Source organism: Lissotriton helveticus, chromosome 6, assembly GCF_964261635.1.
Source record: "Lissotriton helveticus chromosome 6, aLisHel1.1, whole genome shotgun sequence".
NCBI lineage: Eukaryota > Metazoa > Chordata > Amphibia > Caudata > Salamandridae > Lissotriton > Lissotriton helveticus.
The window spans coordinates 884,954,353-884,976,087 of NC_136067.1; the positions used below are offsets into that span (position 1 = coordinate 884,954,353).

Consider the following 21,735-nt stretch of genomic DNA (forward strand, 5'->3'; position numbering starts at 1 on the left):
GTTGCCACAATAAAACCAAACAGTCGACGTTTCGACCCTCTTGAAGTTGCAGGATCGTTTTAACCTTGCTGTAGGGTCTTCATCAGGACCAGGGGGTGGGGGCAAATGACCTAATGGGGATATAGTAATTCCAAATTAGAGGGTGGTAATCAACCTCTGAATTAACACATAGGTAGAGACACAATTAGGCTTAAGTCGAGCCAAAGGTTGACCGACTTGCATCATTAGTTGAAAAATAAACGTTACGTATGCAGTTAAACCAGATTTAAGAATGGGCCTGGAAAAGGGAAACCGTACGAACCGCTACAACAGCATTTGCAGACAATGGCACCCCAAATGAGACCATCCAACATATCTGGAGGATATGTAAGTACATCACCATGCAATAAAAACGACATAATCCTTGTGGAACAGAGACCCACGTGCGCCGCTACAAATGTATTAGCAGACAGCGATGACACAAAATTGAGTGCAAGGGAGTTGGTTAAACACAAGCAGATGTGTCGTAGGGACGAATCACTAACGTTTAAATTAAAACATGAATTGCTACAAGAGGCAGTGCGCGTTCACGTGGCCTACTGTAGATGCCGAGCGTGGTGGAGCCGCCGAGTTAGTTTAACAGGGAACATAGTCATTTAAATGTAATTGTTCACCAAAGCGCTGTGCCTAAAATCGCTAAGTGGCTGAATTGGATCCCCCAATCAGCCGCTGTCGTACCTCAGTTTACATTGCTCGCTCTTTTACAGATGCGGTATTCATCCACCTGTTTCTAACTCACTGTATCTGCCGTCTGAGAGCCAAGCAACACGCTGACTTGCGGTAAGCGTCTCCCAGATGTCCCGGTACAGCCATTAGCTATTCTCCCCTGTGCACAATATTGACTATGTTCCCTGTTAAACTAACTCGGCGGCTCCACCACGCTCGGCATCTACAGTAGGCCACGTGAACGCGCACTGCCTCTTGTAGCAATTCATGTTTTAATTTTTCACTACTGCAAGGCATATCTCTTCTACAGGACAACATTGGATTAGCTTATTACATTTATTAAGTGATAATGTTTAATTGGAAGCAAGTAGGGCTATCATGTTTGATATCTAAAAGAATTGTAATTTAAATTCATCTTCAACGATAAAGTCAGATTCTAAGTCACAATTCTGACAATGGCACTTTTAGAAAGTTGCTATTTTCTTGCGCTAACCATTTGGTGCCTGCAGCCTGTCCCTGGGTAAAATGACTGGGAGTCGTTAGTAGTTGATCTTTGTGTATTGCTCCCTGACACTAACACAAAGGGAGTCTAGAAGTTAGAAGAATGGGCCACTCTGACTTAACAAGATAGAGGAGCTGTCCCTACCAAACAAAAAGGCTGTGACTGATTATATTTGCAAAGGGTTTGTCACTAGTCTTTTGTGTCCCCAAACAAACTGGGGCCAGGACAGGGAGGAAGGGGATTCCTGACACTTCAGGGAGGTGGAAACCTCCAGAACCATCTCCTACTTCAAAGTGGCCCAGCTATAATTAATGGACCCTCATACCCAGCTCTTCAGTATACTTCTGGACCTGTGGAAGACTCAGAAGAAGAACTACTGTGCTGCAAGAAGGACTGCTACTCTGCTGGACTGCTGGGCTACCCTTTTGCCTGAGTGAGTGGGACTAGACCTACATCTTGAACCCAGGATCATATGAGTGACTCCAATGGCTGATTGCCTGGCCACCTGATCAGAGCCCCGGGGACAGAAAAGGCTCCAACAACCTTGTACCCAGCATCAGGACTCTGTCAGCTGTGAGCCCTGCCCTACCAAGTGGTGCCACCCCAGTTCTAGACCCAAGACCTAGAAGTGGGCCTGCAGGTACTCTGCCAACCCATCTATGGTATCAGCCTCCCAAAACTCTGCATCTGAACCATACGCGATGTATTTCCTCACAAAACTCTGCATTGGAACCGTTGTGCTCCATAACCTTGACACAGAACTTCACATCGCAGCCCATAGCCTCTGTGGCACCATTGCTGCATGACGCAACCTTGACGCAGGTCTTTGCATCTCAAGCCCCTTGTCAACTGCATCCTCTATGATGATGCTGGACTCTGTATTGCAAGCCCCACAACTTCTTCGAAACACACCAGTGCATGATCCATCTTCAATGCAGGACTTTGCATATCAAGCCCCTCAATGGCGGCTTCCTGAACAACTACACAGGGCTTTGCATCGCAGCCTCGCAGCTTTCTGGACCTTTGCTGTTCAATGCATCTACACACTAGCAACTCACATCACCTAAGTTGCAACAAACATCCACGGCGTAGGATCTCACAATGCTCAGCAATCAGGATTTAAGATACTTTTGTGCAGTAGGCCTAACTTGTTCTCTGTATCCAGGCCGTGCTTGATCGCGGTTGTGCTGAAGGTGTGACTTCGTCCCAGTCTGACACAACCAGATAATCCCGCTTATAAATAGCTTTTTGGTGCTATTTTCCCTCAAATCTTTAAAATTGCATACCTCTAGTTCTAGAGATTGGATTTTTGTTGTTTTGGTCCTAAATTATTTATTAAATTATATTAAATTATCGACATTGGTGTGGAATTTCTCTTGTGCTGTTTTTCACTTTATTGCTGTTTGACTTGCTGCATGAATACTTTACACATTGCCTCTAAGATAAGCCTGACTACCCTGTGCCAAGCTACCAGAGGGTTGAGCACAGGTGAATATGGGGTTTGCTTGTGATTTTACTCTGACAAAGATTGTGGTTGCTGCAAGAGTAGGGTTTCACTCCCCACCAACCAACAACCCAATTTCTTGCATGAGTTATATGTATATGTCATATATATTCTCATATCTTTTATATAGACTTGTGTATAGATAATTGTATTTCCTTTTAATAGCTTGGGACATGCTTTGAGAGGTTCTGCGTGTGGTGTGAAACGCCAGCGGATTCTTCTTAGTTGGGGTTCTTGTCCTGCCGCGATATCTGTCCTTTTCACAATCTCCTTTAGATGTTTTTTCTTCTAAATGCTTTCGTCTGTGTGCTTGCTAGTGTGGACTTTCACCCTTTTACAACCAGTCAGCAGCGAACATTACTGTCTAATTGGAGCTTTGTAAACTTTAAAACAGTCCTCTTATCTAATTTTGATCACGTTGGTGTTCTTTTGCATATTTAGTTTTTCTTTGTATTTTCTAAAATATTTACAGATTGTAATTTTTCTAGAAATATATTTATTTGATTTTCAGTTTGTCATAACAAAACGCAACCAGTTGAGAACCAAAGTACACCATGCAGCACATAATTACTTATATACTATAATTAAAAGCATTAAAAAATATCTATAACAAGAGGTTGCCACTCCTTACTGACACCCAGCATCTACCCATCTGGTACTGCTTTGTTCAGATGCAAACCTCGTTTTTCGAAGCCTAAGTCTTGGTTTTAAGTCTAATGAATTCTGCATCATACATGGAAAGAGGATAATGCTTTTAGTGATTGCTTTTGTGCAGAAAGATGTGCCTTCCTGCACTAAAGCAATCCTGCTCGTAAGGTAGACACCCTTGCACTATAGTGCACAGATACCTGTGTTGGTGATAGGCAGCACACTGGCCGCCAGCGCAAGGAGAGACCGGAAATGCTTCATATCTTTGTAAAAATGGAGCATTTCTGCTCTCTTCTTGTCACAAAACGCAGCACAGATTGAGATTCCCTATTGAACTAAGGGCCAGATGTACGAACATTACATTTTATGAGTTGCAAATTGCATCGAGTTGTGACTCGCAAAATTGAATGTACAACAGTGTCTCAGACACTGTTTGTGATTCCTAATGGGGTCGCAAATTTCATGCCTCATTAATATTCATGAGGCGGTCGCTATTTGTGACCCCATTGGGAATGGCTATCACTCCCATGGATGGTGGCCTGCTGGGCTCAGCAGACCACCATGTCTGGGACTGCTTTTTGAATAAAGCAGTTCTAAAAAAATGCATTTAAAAAAGAAAAATGAAACTTTTCAGTTTCATTTTTTAAGGACAGGCAGTGGTCCCTGTGACCACTGTCTGCTCTTAAAAAATATTTCTGCACACACTCACCAAGGGGAAGGGGACCCCTTCCCATTTGCGAGTGGTTTACCACACACTCGAAGTAGGTGGTAAACTGCGAGTGTTTTGCGACCACAAATGCGGTCGCAAAACAACTGCACATGGCATTGACACTCGCTATTAGGAAGGGAGGCCCCTTCCTAATAACAATAGTCGAAAACGCTATTTTGAGATTCAATGACTTGCAAAATTGTGTTTGTACATGCCTGGACACCTTTTTTGCAGTTGCAAACGGGCCGATCTCCCGTTTGCGGCCGCAAGAAAAGGTCGTAAATCTGACCCTAAATCCCCAAATTGCATTGCTGAATGTCCTTGAAAATGGGAAGGTTTTGCAAGCTGTAAAGTGTTTTCTCAGACTTGGATTGGTACATGGTAAAAAAGACTGTTTTTCTGGGAAGACTGATTTGCATATGGCTGAGTCCAAACTGGGGTGGCATGGTGAGCAAAAAAACGATGGATTAAACCCAGATCTTTGACTGGGGGTGAACTTTTTGATTTGTTCAGCATCAGTACATCATATCTTCTTTTTGTTTTTATCACTCTAAGTGCAAAGGGTTTGCCCAGACATAGGTCCCGTGCTCACTGTGCACTGGATTCAAGCTAGCCTGGCTGATGAGGGCTGATATCCTGAAACCGGTCCCAGGATGCTTGTTTTTAGGCAAGGGAGGACCTGACTTGGCAGTTGGGGCTGGACTGTTCTCCTGGGCAGCAGGGTCAATACTGATTTGCATATAGCTGGGTAAAAACTGGGGTGGCGTGGCAAGCAAAAAAACAATAGATTAAACCCAGATCTGTGACTGGGGGTGAATGTTTGATTTGTTCAGCATTAAGTTCATCATCTGTTCTTTTTCTTTTTTTCTCATTTAGGTGGAGTCAGAGTTTTGCGACAGAAAATAAAGTTCAAGAACTGGTAAGGTTTGGTGCAAATGTAAGGTAATAAACATGTGGAAACAAATCCCAGGCATGTTTAAAATGCAAAACGTATGTTTCGCACTTTCAAAAACACCATTGAAATAAACACGATGGGCCCATTTGTGGACTATATGTGAACAGATATGTATTCATCTATTAGAATCTTTACACTGTGATCCTATGGTATCTATATGAGTTATTAGAAAGTATACAAAACTACATTTTGATGGATAATGGGAGCTTTAAAGACCGTTTGAGATGTGAATTGCACAAGGCCTGCTGCTGACAATGTAATGTCAAATAACATCACCGAATTCCATTGTGCCATGCCCTATGACTGACAGCTGATGTCATGAAACTGAGGCTCAACTTCCATATGGGTGCCCTGCAGAAGGAGGGGCTTACGAAATATACCATCCAGAGAGTGATTACAAGTAATAGTAGTACAAAAGGGGGTGGTGATGGACGGAGCATCTGAACCAATCAAACACTCACACCCAGTCAAAAGATCTGGGTTTAATCCATCACCATTCTTTAGCCCACTCTGCCACCCCAGTTCAGACATGGCCATATGCAAATCAGTCTGACCCTGTGCCTCATGGGAACACTGCAGCCCGAACTGCCAAGCCATGCCTTCCCTGGACCGGAAACAAGCTTCCTAGGACCGGTTTCTGGCATTTCAGCTGTCTTCAGCCAGGCTTGCTTGAATCCAGTGGCAAAGTGAGCAAGGGACTCATGTCTGAGCATACCCTGCCAACTTATGTCCGAACTGGGGTGGCAGAGTGGGCTAAACAACGGTGATGGATTCAACCCAGATCTGTTGACTGGGTGTGAGTGTTTGATTGGCTCAGATGCTCCATCCATCACCACCGCCTTTTGTACTACAAATAGTGGTAGGCACCTCTGTTAATCCTCATTCGTCTTCCTTGTATTCCTTTTATTGTGCATAAAATCATGGCTATGATGCGTTATCTATTGTATATAATAAGGGAGGAAGTCCAATTACCCTCTGCAGCCTAGGCTTGAGCTAAAGGCATTGAAAAAAAGTGTCCCATAAGAGATAACTTCAACCTAATATTTATCAACAACAGAATTGTATTAGCTGTTTGATTGTTGTATGTGACTTAACTACGTTACTGGTTACATTACTGGAAGATACTGTTCTGAACAGCTATGATTACTGGTTCATATTCATATTTTATTTTGTAACAGAATATGAACCATTTTTATCATACAAGCAAATTATAGCACATCTAGAAAACTTACACTCTTTCCTCATATATTTCTTTAATGAAAAATAGTCCACTTGTTTTGTTTCTATATTTGTTCCGTCTTTCAAGGACAGCCACTAGTGTATACCATTATTGCCCAATACATGTCCAAATCCTAAACAGTGATCTCCATTGCTTTGTGATTTTTTGGAATTATCTTCCCATCTAGTGTAGACTCGTTGTGTAGAAACAAAATTGACACGTTTTGACCTATTACATTTCTGGCCTCCTCAGGACAATACAAGGCAAGTGATACCTTAAATAAAGAATACAGAATAAAACACCCTCTTTTATTATGGGTTTTGTTCTCCAATATATTCAAACAGTTATTCATGTTTTTCTACAATGTTTACAGTGCCCAATGTTCACTTTTTTATTAAAAAATGGACCATCCGTCCTTTATATACAGCCTCTGCATACAGTGACTTGCATATTAGTTTGTGACTCGTATTTGTGCATCCCCAGTCGCCTTGTGTCTTGCGTTCTGACCACCACCATTAATTCATTATATTAACCATAATTGCATATCGCATCTCTGTGGAAACCACCTTCTCTCACTATTGGGTGTATATCCATGCAGTTATACTCCAATTCCTGTGCATCCATGCACTGTGTAAAAGTTTTTTTCATAAAAATTACTTGAACTAAATCAATGTATTTTCCTGTATGACTAGTCCATAGTGTACCAATATCTCCCATGAGGTAACAATTGTTTTTTTGCTTAACTTCTTATTATATACTGCTGCTCTTTAAAGGACTTGTGTCCACTTGTCAGGTAAATGCTCATGAACCGCTCACTCTTCCGAAGTATCTCTACACAAATCTGAATAGATAAAGAGAGAAAAGTGCCCAGATTTCCAGTACATAACATTTGTTCACAACCCATTTATGCTTAATGTCTTTCCTTAACGCTTAGCTGTCTCAGTCTCAACTAACCTCTCAAAGAGACGGAGAACGTCTCCTCTCTACTCCCGAATACGGTATATATTGACAAGTATATGCTCACTTCCCTATTCGGCTGAGAGAGGTTCCCCCCGCCCCGCGTTCCAAATTAATCTGAAAATGTCATGAATCTGCCGTCATTTCGTACAAAGATTGAAAATACAATTAAAACTCCTCGGTGCGTTCACATGGAAAGATTATCGCTTTAGTAATAGTGGGGCTCACTGTACATATTGTCATGTCTTTAGATCAATAACGACATACACTTATTATGTCTTACAAGGAGCTTTATTCTTTGCTTCTTGCTAGGTCCCTGTCACTACTCTAACTAACCCCCTTCCTGTGCTGGCCCCTCCTCTTCCTCCAACCCCATAACTCCTCCCATCCCAACTACTAGACTGTGTACATCATCACATCTCCCCCTTTGTTAACAAATGGAACAACTGACTTGATTATAGTTCTTCAATCAGTCTTTTGGGTTTGTGTATGTCTCTTCTCGGTCGGAGACTCATTCCAAGGTCTGCCGGCGCAACAGCTGTCTGATTATCATGTCTCTGTGGCGTACCCAGTTGACTAAATCCTTCTGCATCTTGTGAGTCCGTGTCTCAGTCAAGGATCTCTTTCATGGCCGGGGTACATTTCTGGAAATGTGACTCATTTCGGGTGATCTGCCTATTCTCAGACTCTGCGGTAATCATGGTACCCTTCTGCTGAGTGATAGTCAAAGGTTCATCCTTGAATCTACAATCCGTCTTCTTTGACTGTTCTTGTCTGACTACCACACAGTCTCCTGTACGAAGGGATGGAGATTTTGCTCCCCGACGAGTCTCAGCATATGATTTCATTTTGCTCTTGCCAGCTTGATCAGCCACCGCTAGCTCTCGATGGACACGTGTCGGAGACACCGGTCGTAGAGCTCCTTCCCATGTTGGGATCCGTGTTCTGATGGGTCGCCCTAACATGAGAGTAGCAATACACTTTCCAGTCGTAGCATGTGGTGTCGTTCGATTGGCTCTTAGGACCTCATTGAGAGCCACTTGCAAGTCTAGTTTTTCCAAAGTGGCTTGTTGAAATGTCTTCTTCAAGGTGGCCTTGAACCGTTCAATGGTGCCATTAGCTTGTGGCCACAAAGGCGTGACCTTACGATGTCGAAAGTTGAGATGTTTTGCAAAGTCACTGAACTCATGTCCGTTAAAGGGGGGACCATTATCTGTTTTAAGCTCTTTGGGAACACCCCATGCAGCAAACACTTCGTCTAGGACGGCAATCGTGCTGGAGGCAATGGTTGAGGACACGAACTGTGCTATCGGGAATCTCGAGTATTCATCCATGATAGCCAATACGTACTTGCCTGACTGGAGTGGTCCATAAAAGTCCATGGCAAGTTCTTGCCATACCCCACTGGGTAGTTTAGTCATTTGAAGGGGATCTGGGGAATCTCCATGCTTCACCAGTTGACACTGGAGGCAGTCCTTTAAGGTGAGCTCCACCATTTGGTCAAGTAGTGGAAACCACACTCGCTCCCGGAGAGCTCTCTTTGTTGCAACAACTCCACGATGGCCCTCATGGGAAAGGTTAATCACACCTTGATGTAGCTGCCTCGGGATGACGATCCGATGGTCTCTCAGTAGGAGCCCCTCTGAGGTGGCAGACAGCTCTTCACTGACATGTCGGAAGGCTTGCATTTCTTGACGTATTTGAGGATCACTCTGTTCTTCCTAACTGTCGAGTCTCCAGCGGTGTGTGCGCAGTCGGCGCACTACTTTCTGAAGAATATTGTCTTGCGCAGTGGCTTCCTGTATCCCTTCTAAGGGGACTGCTGGTGGCCGGGCTAAGCTTACTACAAAGTGTATGTACTCTTCAGCTATTGAAGGAGGTGAGGCCTGGGATGCTTGAGGGTGTCGGGACGTGTAGTCCGCCGGATACTCTGCCTTTCCAGGTTTATGTATGATGATGTATGTATATTCTTGTAAGCGTAAACCCCACCTTTCAATGCAAGGAGGCATCTTGGCCTTGGGATTACCAGAGATGGTGACAAGCGCTTGGTGGTCCGTAATCATGGTGAATGTTTGCCATAAATGAACACATGAAAATGCTCGCAAGCCCATACGACCGCAAGACTCTCCTTCTCAGGCTGGGAATAAGCCTTCTCGGTGTCTGACAGGCTGCGACTGGCATAAGCCACAATGTGCCATCGATCAGTGTCATTATCGTACTGAGCCAGGATGGCACCCAACTTCACTGGACTGGCATCCACCGTTATCTCCGTCTTCCTCTTGGGATTAAAGTAGGCTAGATTGTCCGCTGGTTCCACCGCCTGTTTAATTTCTTGGAACGCCCGCTCACACTGAGGGCTCCACACAAAAGGTTGTCCTTGTTTGGTGAGAACACGGAGTGGGTGGCTTATGGTGGCATAGTCTTTTATATACCTAGCGCAGTAGCTCGCCATGCCCAGAACCGAGCGGATGTCACTCACATCTTGAGGGCTCTTGGTTGTATTAAGTGCTGTCACTTTCTCAGGGTCAGGCTTCATCCCTGCCCCTGAGAACACATGTCCGAAGAACTTGAGAGTGGATTGATGGAACTCACACTTGTCCTTATTGAGAGTTAGGTTAGCTTCTAGGAGAGCATGGCACACTCGATCCAAAGCTTTGTCGTGTTCCTGTGTGTTCGCTCCATAGACCAGAATGTCATCACTGTAGTTCAGTGAGTTAGGTATGTGTCTGATGGTCTGACGGATGACCTCTTGAAATATTTCCGCCGCAGAGGAGATACCGAAACTCAGCCGTTTGTATCGAAACAAACCCAGATGAGTGGCAAACGTCGTTATGTACCTTGATTTTTCGTGTAATTCCAGCTGATGGTATCCCTTATTCAGATCGAGTTTGGAAAATACCCTGGCTCCATTCAATGCTGATATCATATCGCTCAGGTGAGGTCCTGGGTGACGCTCTCTTTCTATGGCTGTATTGGGGAGCCGCATGTCCACACATAAACGTACCTTTTCAGGGGTGCCCTTCTTTGGAACGATGACAACCGGTGACACCCATGGTGTGGGACCATCCGTTTTCTCGATAATGTCAGCCTGTAACAGTTCCTGTATCTCATCTTCTACGGCTTGCTGGAGATGAAAAGGCACTCGTCTGGGGTGTTGAGCCACAGGGCGCACTTGATCATTGATGTGCAGGCGAATCAGGCATTTGTTCATTTTGCCGAGCCCAGTGAATAACTTGGGGAACTTACGAACAATGTCTGGATTATCACTGACTCGGTATAGGATCTCAACCAGTCGGAGGCGCTCCGCTGTAGGCAGACTAAGGAGACAATCAGCCCTCAATGACATGTATATGTGCTGACACAGAATTATTTTCTTGTTTCAGTGTTGTTGCGAATTTGCTCAGGCATGGTAGTGGTTTTTTCGCCATCCAGGTGAACACCCTGACATGTGCTGGACTCAAGGGGGGTGGTGGCTTCATATTGTTATATTCGGTTACGGGCATGTAGTTCCATGACGCCCCACTGTCTAACACAAATTTGGTCGCATGTGTCCCCACTTTGATGTCTAATGGGGATATTTCTTTAGCTGGTCCGGGTCTGCTACCATGCAGATATATTCATCTGTATATACTGATTCCTGAGATGTCGATCTCGAGTCTCTTGACGATGACCGTCTCGAGGACCTTCTTGTCCATTGGGATTTGCGAGACTCCCTGCTGGAGTGCGATGACCCAGATGAGGATATTGCTCTGTCCTGTACAGCTTTTGCATGATGTCGCTTGGCATCTGTTCGAAACGACTTTGCTGTTTCACTCCTTCTTTCTTTGCTGTAGGTTCCGCACATCACCTCAAAATGATTTTTCCTTCCACATTTTTGGCATTGTTGACCCATTGCTGGACACACATCTGTATGTGGGAAGTCATACCCACATCGATAGCATTTTCGTGAACGCTCTGTCTTTCCGACATGGTCTGGTTTCTTGTCTTTTCTCCTAGATTCATAGCGTCGCCGACCTTTGTGTTGGTGACGGGACGCTGGCCTGGATCTTCTCTGTCACTCACTTGACCTTCTGCGAGTGCTTTTGGGTTGCATCCAATATGCTTGCTCTCTTCTCTCACTACGCCCTGTCTCCATGCTCTTGGCATGCTCCTCTGCTTGGTCATACACCCTGGTCATTTCCTCTATTTCGTCGAGATCATGACTTTTTCTCAGTAGTCGCCTTCGGAGCGTCTCTGAATGACAACCCTCGATGACTCTTAGCCGGATGGCATCCTCTGTCGAGAATGCATCAAAGTTGCAGTACTGAGACAGTCAGCGTAGTCTGGATATGAATGTGCTTATCATTTCTTCCTTGTCTTGACGGGCTTGATGGAATACATATCTCTCGTAATCCACATTCCTTTTATGCACAAACTTTCTGTTCAACGCATCTCGCACTTTGTCATAGGTTCCTTTCTCATCAGTCGGCAGTTCTTTGATCACTTTGCAAACCTCTTTGCCGACCAGATTGCGCAGTGCAATTAATTTGTCTCGGTCTCCCGTGACTTTTGAGCCTTCAAGATAGTCCTCGAGATCTTCGAGCCACTCCTGCCATCTGGGGCCCATACTTCCACCAGCCACCAGGGTCAGTGGTTACGGTGGGTGCAGGTGTGATACTCCAGTTGCAACTGGGGCTGCCGCCACTGCACTTGCCGCCGCTGCACCTCCACAATTTCGACTCGGTGAGTTTGACATCTCTGGACTGGCGTGTCAGAGGTACCTTTCACTTGCGAGTGCTTGATTGCTTTTGCAATTTCCAATGCTTGTTTTTGCAACTATCAATGCTTGTTTTGCACTTTCCAATGCTTGTTTTTGCAATTATCAATGTTTGTTTTGCAATTTCCAATGCTTGTTTTTGCAACTGTCAATGCTTGGTTTTGCAACTGTCAATGCTTGTTTTGCAATTTCCAATGCTTATTTGCTTAGGCCTTGTGCTGCCTGACTTTAAAATGGCCGCCAGCAATTCACACATGAGGATAGTCCTGAAAGTTGCCTGACTTTAAGATGGCCGCCGCTCTTGAGCTCTCAGTTCACACGAGACTTCACTCTCATTCATTCCTTCGAGGCATGCTCGTTCCCCAGGACTCACTGGCAGCTGATTTCTGCATGCAATATCGTTTCCTCAATTCTTCTGCACTCCTGGACCCTCAAAAGCATCCAGGTACGATCAGGGAAACTTCTAGCTTCGGCTCGTCACTGGCATGCCATTCCCCTCGCATCGGGGGTGAGCTGGCTACTTTCGCGCGCACCGGCTCTCTTCGTCAGGATACTTCCAAATGGCCTGGGCAGCGCTACAGATGCTCCTTGGTCACCGGAGCAGTAGGCAGAGTCGGGGTGGGCACCCGACTTCTCCTCATTCCGCGCGTGCCGACTTGCACGCATCGGGGGAGAGCCGCGTTTTGGCGCGAACCGGCGCACGGCCTTCAAACACCTCAGCGCTCGATGGCGTTTTCTTCCTCTGGGATCCACGCGACTAGTAGATCGCGGAGCAGGGGCAACTACCGCTGGCCTCTTGATCTGGGCGGCGGACTTACTTCAGACACACGTGTCTCGACAGCATGTTTTTTTTCGTTCTTTCACGCTGCAGAGGACAGGGACGCTTCTTTATGGGTTTCTGTGGGTGGCAAGCTGCACCATCCCACCCTCGTCGCCAGTTGTCATGTCTTTAGATCAATAACGACATACACTGATTATGTCTTACAAGGAGCTTTATTCTTTGCTTCTTGCTAGGTCCCTGTCCCTACTCTAACTAACCCCCTTCCTGTGCTGGCCCCTCCTCTTCCTCCAGCCCCATAACTCCTCCCATCCCAACTACTAGACTGTGTACATCATCACATCTCCCCCTTTGTTAACAAATGGAACAACTGACTTGATTATAGTTCTTCAATCAGTCTTTTGGGTTTGTGTATGTCTCTTCTCGGTCGGAGACTCATTCCAAGGTCTGCCGGTGCAACAGCTGTCTGATTATCATGTCTCTGTGACGTACCCAGTTGACTAAATCCTTCCGCATCTTGTGAGTCCGTGTCTCTGTCAAGGATCTCTTTCATGGCCGGGGTACATTTCTGGAAATGTGACTCATTTCGGGTGATCTGCCTTTTCTCAGACTCTGCGGTAATCATGGTACCCTTCTGCTGAGTGATAGTCAAAGGTTCATCCTTGAATCTACAATCCGTCTTCTTTGACTGTTCTTGTCTGACTACCACACAGTCTCCTGTACGAAGGGATGGAGATTTTGCTCTCCGACGAGTGTCAGCATATGATTTCATTTTGCTCTTGCCAGCTTGATCAGCCACCACTAGCTCTCGATGGACACGTGTCGGAGACACCGGTCGTAGAGCTCCTTCCCATGTCGGGATCCGTGTTCTGATGTGTCGCCCTAACATGAGAGTAGCAATACACTTTCCAGTCGTAGCATGTGGTGTCGTTCGATTGGCTCTTAGGACCTCATTGAGAGCCACTTGCAAGTCTTGTTTTTCCAAAGTGGCTTGTTGAAATGTCTTCTTCAAGGTGGCCTTGAACAGTTCAATGGTGCCATTAGCTTGTGGCCACAAAGGCGTGACCTTACGATGAGAGACTGTTGGTTTGCATATTTACGGGTATATATATATATTATTGTATTGTATAAAAATAGAGTAAAATCTAATTTTATTTCAATACAAATAATAAAACAATAAAAAGAATCCGAAATCAGACCTAATGGGTCTGTTAACAGAGATCCTAATCCTAAACCTGTTAACAAAGATCCTAATCATCAATCTGTCCATCATTTCCAACGACCTCATCATTTTTCATTATTGATTCTCCAGCATTACATCTTGTGAATCAACATTACATCAAAGAGCATTTATTCTTCAGATCTTACAGTCAACATCCAAATATTATCATTCTATCTTATTACCAATGCAGAACTTCTATTTCTATTTTATTTTTTCTATTTTAAATTATTTATTAAGCGCACGTTCGCCAGCGGCTTCATGGCGCTACAACCAACAAATAGCAGGGCAGGAAGGCAGCCTACTCTAAAGGATATGAAAAGCTGGGGAGCTAATCAAAGGCCTTAGTGAATAGGTGGGCTTTAAGTTGTTTCCTGAATTGCAGGTAGAGGGTCGAGGCTCTAAGCTCTGGGGGCAGGGAGTTCCAAAAGAGTGGGGCAAGGGTCGCAAATTTCGATCCTCCCCATTTCTTCCTCCGATACCGCGGGACTGAGAGAAGGGATTTGGTAGATGAGCGTAGCTCTCTGGTAGGGACATAGGGAGTGATCTCAGAAGAGATGAAGGCCGGAGCCGTGCCCAGTCGAGCTTGAAAGGTGATGGAGGCGAGCTTGAACTGGACACGCTCACGGACTGGAAGCCAGTGCAAAGATTTCAGGAGAGGGGTGACATGGTGAAATTTTGGCAGTTTGAACACAAGGCGCGCCGCCTGGTTTTGAATCTGCTGCAACCGCCTTAAACTATATGCAGGTATACTTGCATATAGGGCGTTGCCGTAATCCAGGCGGGAGATGACCATTGCCAAAGTGATCAATTTCAGAGCCTCAAAAGAAAAAAAACGGGACACCTTGCGTATAGTGCGCAGTGAAAGGAAAGAAGAGGACACCACAGAACTAACCTGGGAGTGAAGGGTGAGTTGGGAATTAAGTTTAATGCCTAAAGTTTTGACTGAGGTACAGGGGACAGGAGGGAGACCTAAGGAAGGGGGCCAGAACAGGGAAGACCAGGGACTGGATGAACCACCTGTCAACACCAGCTCAGTCTTGTCTGGGTTGAGTTTAAGATGATTGTGGTTCATCCAGTCACAGATATAAATCATAATAGATTGGAAATTAGAAACAGATGAAGGAGAAGAAGATAGATTGAAAACAAGTTGGAGGTCGTCCGCATAGTTATATACGGAGACCTCCATTTGTTGCAGAGAAAAAATAAGAGGGGCAATGTAAAGGTTGAACAAAAGAGGTGAGAGGGAAGAACCCTGGGGGACCCCGCACTGAACTTTCCGGAAGTCCGCAGAAAAATCACCCAGGCTAACCGCCTGGGTGCGGCCCCTCAGGAAGGAGGACAACCATACCAGGGCGGTGCCCCCGATCCCCGCCGCCCCGACACGGGAGAGTAAGATGGTGTGGTCAACCGTGTCAAAGGCGGCTGAGAGATCGAGGAGGACCAGGGCCTGGGTCTGGTTGGTGTCCATTCCCTCCCTGAGGTTGTCCAGGACCGAAAGTACTACGGACTCCGTAGAGTGTGCGGGGCGGAAACCGGCCTGACGGGGGGCTAGGACCCCATGAGTCTCCACAAAAGAGCTCAGAGTGCGGGTGACGTGGCGCTCGAGCACTTTTGCCAGGAATGGCAAAAGGGAGATGGGGCGATAGTTAGCGGGGACTGAGGGATCCGCGCCTGGTTTCTTAAGGATAGGGACAATGACTGCAGTTTTCAATGGGACAGGTACAACGCCCTGGGAAAGAGAGCTATTCAGGAGATGCAGGGCAGGATCGGGGCAAGAAGAAAAAATATGACGGAGAATATGGGAAGGGCAGGGATCTAAAGGGGAGCCAGATTTGACTAACGGGATTAATGAGGTCAGGGATTCCTTGGACAAAAGAGGAAAGGTATCAAGATGTCCTCCAGGAGGGGGGCACAGAGGGTCCACAAAGGTAGGAGAGGGGGGAGGGATATTGGCTTTAATAATAGAGATTTTCTGGATAAAAAAGTTATTGAGGGAGTGACAGAGTTCCGGGGAGGGGGTGGGCTTGAGAGTGGTTCTGTCGGAGAATGCCAGGTTGTGCACAATCGAAAAGATTTCCTTCGATTGGTTCTCCGCAGCGAGGATTTTGGAGGAGAAATAGGCTGTTTTCGCCGCCAGAATGGCCAGTTTGTATTGGCTCATGGTGTTAATAAACTCCAGTCGGAGTAAGGGGCAGTAGTTTCTCCTCCAGGCACGCTCCGCTCTGCGTACCGCTAATTTGATGGCCTTGAGGTCATCGTTGAACCACCGGTTAGCGTCCTTCTCCCGCTTTGAAGTGACCCGTTTCAGGGGAGCGATAGAATCGCAACCTGAGATGAGCCACTGATCGATAGAGGTAACCTGGGAGAGGGTGGGTAAACCGTGTAGGGGAGGGTAAGATGCAGAGAGGAGAGTAGATAAGTTGTCAGGATCTACTCGCCCCCAGGCTCGAACCCAGACATTTTTAGGACGAGAGGGCTTGATTGGGGGGTGGGTAGGGAGAGCAAATGAAATTAGGTGATGATCTGACCAGGAACAGGGTGAAATGGAGACAGATTGTACAGGACAGTTCAAGGACCAAATCTGGTCTAGGACATGTCCTTTTATGTGAGTGGGGGAGTGAATGTGGGGTATAAAATTAAGGGAATGGAGGGTTTCTGAAAACTCCTTAGAGGAAGGGCATTCTGCGGGGTCAGCTGGCCAGAAATTAAAGTCACCCAGAAGCAGAATGGAAGAGTTGTTGATCGTGATTGTGGCCAGTACTTCCAGAAAGGTAGAGAGAAACAGTGAGGGCGATTGAGGAGGACGGTAAATAAGTACACAGGTGAGAGGAGGGGTGGTAGAGGTAGTGCGAATAGCCAGGTACTCCGTGGTAGCGATATCTGGGAAGGGGAGAATTTGAAAAGGGAAATCCCCTCGGGCGATGACCGCAACGCCTCCCCCAGTCCTGCCATTCAGACGGTCTGAACGCAGAGCATAGTATGGGGCTGGTAGGGTGGCCAATAGTGCAGGGAGGGAGTCCTCGCAGAACCAGGTTTCTGTCAGAAACAGAATATCTGGGGCATGGAGGTCCAACAGCACCGATAGTTCGTGCGAGTGGGCTACAGCGGATCGGGTATTGAGATAGTAGGCTGAAAGGGTTTTGATGGGTCCAAAATTGACAGCATCTCTAAGGGAATTGAGGGGAGTGTGAATAGGGGGAGGAATGACAGAGGCCGGAGACAGGCCAAGGGAGGAAATACGGGAACAGGTTGTGGCATCTAGAGGCCAAGAGCCCTGGAGACAGAGGAGTTCTGCCGGAGAGTAGGTGGTACTTGGGGCAGAGTGACGTGCCCCTAGCCCCGGCAGGCCGCAGACGGGCGCAGACGGGCTTGACTTGTGCGCGACTTCGGCGCGAAGTCGGCGCTCCCGCTGCGCTCGTCCGCTGCGCTTACTCCAAGTCCCCGTTTATATCTAGTTGTTGTGAACCACTAGTCCGCTGACCTGCACGGTGGAGAGGTTGAACTTGTCAAACCAATATTCTTAATCATTTCTCTGTTGATCGTTTTTGGTGTTACATATAGAACTGACCAATCTATACCATTCTCAGTATGTCCTGTTGCAGCATAATTCGAGACTAATGGGGCTCCCTGTGTTTTACATTTTATTCTAGATCTGTGTTGTTAGATCCTATTTTTTACAGGTTGAGTAGTTTGCTCAATATATGTCTTTTGGCATGAATACTTGGGGCCAGATGTACGATGGATTTTTGCATGCGCAAATGAGTGATAGACCCATTTGCGCATGCAAAAAACGTATGGCGCATGTACGAATCCTATTTTGCGAGTCGCAAATCAATTAGCCCCTTGCAAAATAGGATTAGAGACTCAGAATTAGGAAGTGGCATTCCCTTCCTAATAGCAATTCTAAAAGCTATGTAAGAATGTTTTGTGACCGCAATTGCGGTTGCAAAACACTCACAATTTACTACCCTTCTCAGAAGGGTGGTAAAGCTCTCGCAAACCGGAAGGGGTCCCCAGGGGACCCTTCCCCCTTTGGGAATGCATGCGCAAACATTTTTTAAGGGCAGGTAGTGGTCCCAGGGACCACTGCCTGCCCTTAAAAAAATGAAAATTTTAATTTTAATTTTTTAATGCATCCTGTTTACCTTTAATAAAAACGGGCTGCATTTTTTTCTTAAAACTGCTTTATTTAAAAGCAGTCCCTGACATGGAGGTCTGCTGACCCCAGCAGGCCACCATCCCTGGGAGTGCCAGACATTTCCGATGGGGTCGCAAATCGCGACTGCCTCATTAATATGCATGAGGCATGCAATTTGCGACCCCTTTGGGAATCCCAAACAGTGTCTCTGACACTGTTGTACATTGATGTTTGCGACTCACAAATTGCGACTCTCAATTTAATGCAAGTCGTAAACATCAATGGTCATACATCTGGCCCATAATGTGGTAAACTACATTTCTCGTATTGCAATTCAATAAGACATTCTGTGTCTATAGTTGTCCATTGATTGTTAAACTTTTACTATTTTTAGTAAATTTACATGCCATGAACTTACTGCATTTAAAAATGTCCAATTACGGGTGGAAGTCTTAACATTTGTTGCTATAATTTCATTACAAGACCGGAGGCTACCATTATGCATATAACTTTTAATGCAACTCCAAACAGCCGCATATGTCACAAAGCAATAGTTCCAATGGAACATTCTTAACAAAACAATTCTAGTAAGCACTAGGCAAACAGCCTCTTTTAAATGCGGCTACAAGCAGATAAGTCATGTTTTTTCTTGCTCTCACTGTTCTTTGTTTATCATCTATTTACTGTTTTTCTGCTGCTATTTATGACTTGTGTTCGATATTAACCTAGAACTTGCCCTTCTGGCAAATTCGCTTCTGTTTTTCTTACTGCTTTCACTAGATGTTGGCAAAGATTTTAATCATTTTTAAATGAAAACAGAGGCTTTTGAATGTTAAAAGTACTTAACAGTTTCAAATTCGAGTTGACTTTTATTTATGTTATTTTCCATTGTTGTAGTTTCTTGTCTAACATTGGGAGTGAGTACACTTTCTCTTGGTGTAAACCATGCTCGTTTCATTGAGCTCTTCACCAATTTCTTAGGGTAGCCTCTCTCCACAGGTTTTTGGAACAATATTTCTCTATCTTTAAAGTCATCCACTTTTCTGGAACAGTTTCTACAAATTCCTAAAAACTGCCCATATGGCAACTTTTCCTTGAGTGTTTTTGGGTGACTACTTTCAAAATGCAGAAGAGTATTTTTTTCCGTGGGTTTAGGGTATAAGTTAATCAAAAGTCTATCCTCTTCCACAAAAATCCACCTATCCAGAAAATTATTTTTCTCTCTGCTATATGTCCTGGTAAATTTAAGGTCGGCCGACCTACCATTCATCCATTCCTGAAATTCAGCAAGAACATTTTCTGGACAATTCCAAATAAACAAAACATCATCAATAAACCAATGCTAGGATGTAGTGTATTCTTTAAAAATATTTATATCAACATTAATCCATTCTTGTTCAAAGTACAACATGAAAATATTCACAATTTCTGGGGCAAAGGCACAGCCAATTGCTACTCCTTTGGTTTGTAAGAATAGTTCATCCTTAAACTCAAAGAAATTCTTCTTGAGACAAAGGGTAGCCCGCTCTAATAAAAATTCAGTAGGTACTATATGTGGTTGAGTTCTTTTATTCAACACATCTCCTATCTCTGCCAATGCTTTATCTTGAGGGATGTTTGAGTACAATGACTCAATATCTAAGGTTACCAGAATTTCATGTAAGGGATCTAGGGCCAGATGTAGGTCGGTCGGTAACGGCCGAAAATCTGTAATTTCGGCCGTTACCGACCGGTATTGACGAATTGGTATGTAGGGGCTTATTTTTACAGAATCAGTAAATTTACCGATCGGTAAATTTACCGATTCTGTAAAATACCGAATCTGTATTTTTTACCGATTCGGTAAATTTGAGATGTAGGTTGGACTCTTCTGAGTCCCACAAGCCTTACCGAATCGGTATTTTACCATCAAATCCAATTTGATGGTAAAATACCGAATTCAGGTGTGCATGCACATGTGTGCATGCACACCTAGCCATGTGACAGACAGACATGCCCTTAGGGCATGTCTGTGTGCCACATGGCGCACATGCCTATTTTTGGGGTGCCAGAGGGTGTCAAAGTGACACCCCCTGCACCCTTGCTAAAATCGGTATTTACCGATTCTGTAATTACAGAATCGGTATTGCCCATTGATTCCTATGGGCTTCACAGCCCATAGGAATCAATAGGAAATACCGATTCGGTATTTCCAGATTCGGTAAATACCGAATCTTAAAGATTCGGTATTTACACATCTGGAAATACCTACATCTCCCCCCTTCATATTTACCACTTCTTAAATACCGAATCGGTAAAATTCGGTATTTAAGAAGTGGTAAATAAGAATTACCTACATCAGGCCCCAGATGTATTATATTCATATATCTCAATGAAGTGCATTGAAACCTTAATAAATGCCTCTGTCTCCACTACGAAGGGTTTTTAATCGAAAGCAATGTATTTCGCCTGGGTTCTAAAAGGGCTCCACATGCCAATATAATTGGGCGTCCAGGGGGACCTTTAGTGTCCTTTTGTATTTTAGGAAGTATGTAAAATACTGGTGTTCTAGGATTAGTATTATTTAAAAATGCACATTCTTTATCAGTGATCCATCCATTTTCCAATGTCAATTTGGTGGTCACTGCTGTTCTGTGTTTGAGCTCCACCGTTGGATCATTCTCTATCCATAACACATGTTTATGTCATTTAGTTGTCTCATCACTTCATTGTCATATATTGCATCATCCATTAGCATTATTCATTCTCCATTAGCTGCTGGTTTTCATGATGTGTTATCTAATCAGTTTAATTAATGGCATTTTCCCCACTCGCCCTTTTGTGCCATAAAAATAGTTCAACATGACAACATAATGTTGTGAATGATTTTCAGTAACCTGTGTTCCTATTTTTCATACTTTCAAATTAGCCACCAAGGTTTATCGTACCATACTGTGGATAGCAACATGGCAGTCATCTTGTAAATATTGCAAATGCACTTTTAAGAAGGCCAGCAATCGCTATAGTCAGTGCAGGTACAATTTTAAAGACACCTGGCATGATGGCAAAGCCAATAGTGATAACCAATGTAGACTTGGAGAGGGATGGTTGGGCAGAGGGGAAGATGAGGGAGTTAAAAGGGGAGAGAGAGATAGCTTGTGAATGGGGCCGACAAAAACATAGGAGAGGAGAAAGAAGGCATTACACTGAGCCCCAGCAGTGTTTGGTGTCAAACACTTGAAGGCCAGATGGGAAGAGAGAGGTTATGGGAGTCTGGGAGGGCAATAGGATGAGGTTGGTTGATCATTCTCTATGCACAGAGACAGAGAAAGGGACGAGCATGACAAGCACGCCCCTGGAGAGCTGCATAAAAGTTAAAAGTAAAACAAAAAGTTCAATGACGTCAGCAGTGGACGAATACAACTCAAGAGCGAAGGGAAAGAGGAAATGCTCTAGTATTGAGAGAGTCACAAGACCAGCGAGGAAAGCAATACTACTAAGAGCAAGAACAGAGTTAGATGAGGAAAGCCATCCAATCATGGTCAAGGGGCTGAGCAAAACTCACTCCTTGCAGTACTGCATGCAATGCTGTCTGCACCAGACAAGCTTTGGGTAGAGATACCGCAAACAGGACAGCATTTCTTTTTCATGTTGTTTTCATAT

The 21,735-nt window shown here is 44.9% G+C and overlaps 1 protein-coding gene across 1 annotated transcript in view; it reads right to left on the reverse strand.

Moving 5' to 3' along the window:
• The window catches only part of RFX6 (regulatory factor X6), a 424,100-nt gene that overhangs the window by 334,276 nt on the left and 68,089 nt on the right, over positions 1–21,735 (reverse strand). The window lies entirely within an intron of this gene.